The following is a 4,480-nucleotide window of genomic DNA, read 5'->3' as shown; positions in this document are numbered from 1 at the left end:
TAAAGCACTTTTGCCGAGTACAAGTATTATCCGAGTAAAACGAGTCAATATCCGTGCTTGGATTCAATGAAATTCTCCATTGACTGTGTCTCCGTTTTGTGATAGGCTAGTCACAGTGCCAGTCACAATGCCTCTCCCTTACACTATTCTATGATAGCTATCCCATCGCCCTCCCCTACACTATTCTGTGATTGGCTAGTCCCAGCGCCCCTCCCTACACAGACAGACCCCGTGCTGTGTGCCTCTCACTCGCACACGGACCTAGAGGTGGGCGATACTGCAAATTTGGTATCGATCCGATACCAAATCATATAGGGTGCGTATTGCCGATACCGATACCAATACGATACTTTTTTACTTAAAAAAATACTTTGTGTAGGGAAGCATTTCATTATTTCTGAGGTGAATGAATGATCATCTTAGGCAATATTTTTTTATTAATGTATTGAAGTGCACAAATTATTAGTATTAGCACTGTGAATAATACAACCAAATTTAACAGCCTTTTTAAAAATAAATAAATAAAGGATAACAAAAATTCTCCCTTTTTTCGTGTTTTAATCAATGATGGATTGAGTTCCCTCCTCATTTCTTCGTTTTTAGATCAGCATTTCCTTGTCGTGTGTTTTTAAGTGTCTGTATAGGTTTGTAGTGTTGCCACAGTATCGAACGCTCTTTTTACACGTATCACAAGTTGCAGTATTATCATTTAGTGCCGTAAAATAGCTTCACACAACACTTCTCTTCCTCTCGGCCATCTGATCTCTCATTCAACGTGCTATCAGTCTCGCTGTTCCTCTGCCCGTTGTGTCAGCGAGTCACGTGACGACACAACAACGAATCACAGCAGAGGAGCAGGTGGGGGAGAAGGAGCAATGTGGGCCAAGATGTGAAAGCGGCGTTTGCTCAGGAAGGTGGAAGACACAAGCAAAGTATAGTGAACGTAGAGGAGAGCTATCTAAATTAAAATATCGATTCATTTACAGTTGTATCGATCAAATACCAATACCAGCGTTGGCATCGATACTATCGATATTTAGATCGATCCGCCCACCCCTACGGGACACGGAGAAGTGAACAGCTCACCCTTTCTGGTCCGCGGGACTTTTTCTGTTAACATTTAGGGTTTCTTCAAGCTTCAGGTTTGTTTTATACTTCAGTTATTTTAACTAGTACCTAGTAACCAGAGACTTCTGTAACCGTGAGTTTGTTCAGACATAGTGCTTGGTAGAATGCTACTCTGGTGCATCTCTGCCGTCGAAGTTTTTATTTTTTATTTTTTTAAACCGCCTGCTGGCTCTAACCATTTTTTTGAATGTCTGAAACTTTCTTGTTGTGTTTTATAAAAAAAAAGGCAGTTGCAGTATAAAAATAATATTACAAATTAAGACACACAAACACATTCCAACCCCCGTCCCCCTCTCTCTCTTTGTTTTCTCTGTCTATAATATATATATACACTACCAGGTCCAAGTTTGGGGTCACTTAGAAATTTCCATACCACTCCATAAGACAGAATACCACTGATCTTTAATGCAATATCTACATTACCCATTAAACCAACCATTCATTCAATCATCCAAAGACATTATGTTTACTAATATGATATCATTTAAAAAACTAACTAGAAAAACACTGGCACACCTATTTGCAATGATGTCAGCACATAATGTAATCTGATTACTGCCCTGGTTAAAAAACAATGCAACTGATCTCAGCTGGAATTCTGACTACAATGGAGGGCAATGGAGATTTCTAAGTGACCCCAAACTTTGGACCGGTAGTGTATATATCTTACTCACTCACAGGCACAGACACTCACACATACCTGGTGGGAAAATAAAAAAGAACCAATAAAAAAAAATTGATCACACTGATAATAGAAAAATTAGAAGTTAAAAAAATAAAGTTATATTATTGAGTATGAAAACTCTTGTTCATTACATTTTACTTAATAATTGCAACCACATTGTTGTATTTATTGTTGCAAAACTTGTTATATACTGTAGGCCTATTTAGTTTGTTACCATGACAACACCATTGATCTGAATGCTGATTCTGTCATGTAAATAGTTTTCTAATCAGCAATAAATATAACAATTTCTGATCAACTCATATCAATTGCATGCTTAAATAACATACCGGTTAAAGCCCCGCACATTTCAAGAGAACCTGACACACTTCCGGGTTAAATCTGACCACTTCCGGTTTAGGCCCCGCCCACTCCGAGTACGGATCCGGATACAGATAATTCATGTGGTAAACAGATACGATACAGATATGCTGTACTCGCTCATCCCTAATGCAAACATTATCAAATGGAAAGAAAAAAGGTTTTAGCTGAACTTTTTTCAGTGCTAATGTTCCTTTTCAATCCCACATTTCATTTCCAATACCAAAAGCTTACCATTACTGCTCTAACTCCATAGATAAGAAAATATTAGTATATCCTGTGGTGAGTGAGGGAGGATGTTTGTTTTTATCACCCCTGAATTTGTCTCCACCCTTCGATGTCTGGTCTTTGGGCTCCTTTCAGTTTTCTTCCTCTCTCTTCCACACCCTTATTTTTCCTGTTTTTTACCTTCCTCTCATCTCTGTTCCTCTTTTACGCTCTCATTTTAATCCAGTTTGAGCTGGTTCCTAGTCTGCAATCTGTCACAGATGGAGTATGGTCCTGATGTTATCATGTCCATCAGCAGTAGATTTCCTGAAAGGATTTTGTGCGTGTGTGTGTGTGTGTGTGTGTGTGTGTGGTGTGTGTGTGTGTGTGTGTGTGTTGTGTGTGTGTGTGTGTGTGTGTGTGTGTGTCCTTAACAAATCTATGCAATACTGAGCAAAGCTTGTGTGTGAAAGAAAAGAAGAAAGAAGTTTTGTTTGTAGATTTTGAATGCCCTCCATCAATAAAGTCATTTCTCATGTAAACTAACAAAAGAAAACAGTTTGTTGGGAAAAAATGGAAAAGATAGTGTGATAAGAAACTTCTATACGAAAAAAAAGTTACCAAAAAATAATAAGGGTGCCCAATAGCTCAGTCTTTGGTGCGCTTGCCCCATGTTAGCTGGGTCCTGCAGCGGCCCGGGTACATTTACTATTAATAGACTGTACCTTCAGAACAGACTTTATACGTTTAAACATGCTGTGATGCCAAATTCTGCTTTGCCAAACTATCTCTGTGATAAGACACACACTGTGCATCAGTGTGTGCGAGAGAAAAGGCGTAAGTTATCTGAGCTGTTTTTTTATCAAACAAATGTATAGTTTCAGCCCGGGCATCTGGTGTGGAAGTGTATAGAGAATTGAGTGGCATACAGAGGGATTTCACAACACCTGAGGATATAAAGAAGGTTTTTGACAAAATCGTTCATAATAAGTGGAAAACACAAAAGATGGGGGTATGCTGGTCAATACCCGCTTTTTTTACTGGTGGCTTTGGAGGGCCAAGCACTATGCTCCTCCAGTGTATATCTAGACGGCTTCATTTGTCAAGTCATGGTAACCCTGGTCACATCTCATCAATGTTGTACTAAACTCCACCTGATTGGATATAACTAAAAATTCATTTTCTGGAGAAAATATCAGATTATTTCAAGGAGTTGATGCTCCAAAGTCTGCCATTTGAACTGGAGGATGACAACATTATTGCTATGACCAGAAGAATTTTTGACATAAAATCCATTTATGAATAAACGTGTGGCATTAAATCCCATTGTTTTGAATTTCAGATGCTAAAATTTTATTCTAAACTTTATGCAAGTATAGTGGAAATGTTTGTCAATCATACATACAATATGCATACATATGCAACCTAAAGCATCAAATAAATAAGGATCTAACAAGGGTTGCATAGAGTTAAAAAATACTTATAGCCAATAAAAATGGTTATAATAGCACAATTGTTTTCAAGACAGTGACCTATACTGTTAATCTCAATCCATGTGATTACAGACCAACACAGAGAAAACATATATGTTTTCAACATAAACATGGTTAATATCTTACATATAGCTTGCAAATAGATGTACTTAAATAAAAAGTACTGCTAAGTGGTGGAATAGCCAACACAAATTCATGAATCCTATACATGACTGATGTGAAGGCTGAATCAAATACATGACTTACACAAACCTCCCAACTAGTGTAGAAATTTAGACTTCATGCAGTATTACTTAGGAAGTTACTTAGAATAATTAATAACAAATGTGTCACAGTTAAAAAAACAAAACTAAGTAAATCATTCAAAAAAGCACCACCAGACCTCTTCACAGGGCGCAAACAACTGCCAATCACATGCAGTCAAAGAATGACTAACAAAACAATAATATGAAATTAAGTGATTACATATCCATTCAAAGCTCCAGCGGCCCTGTCCATGGTGCTGAGAGTCTGTGGTTTGACAACACCCAGCCCTAACACACACCGCTAAATCCAGGCAAAATGAGACCTTGCATTTTCCCATTGAAAGTAACAACAATGGACCTTT

The sequence above is a fragment of the Etheostoma spectabile genome, chromosome 1 (assembly GCF_008692095.1).
Source record: "Etheostoma spectabile isolate EspeVRDwgs_2016 chromosome 1, UIUC_Espe_1.0, whole genome shotgun sequence".
Classification (NCBI taxonomy): domain Eukaryota; kingdom Metazoa; phylum Chordata; class Actinopteri; order Perciformes; family Percidae; genus Etheostoma; species Etheostoma spectabile.
Note: the sequence above shows the minus strand (reverse complement) of the source record.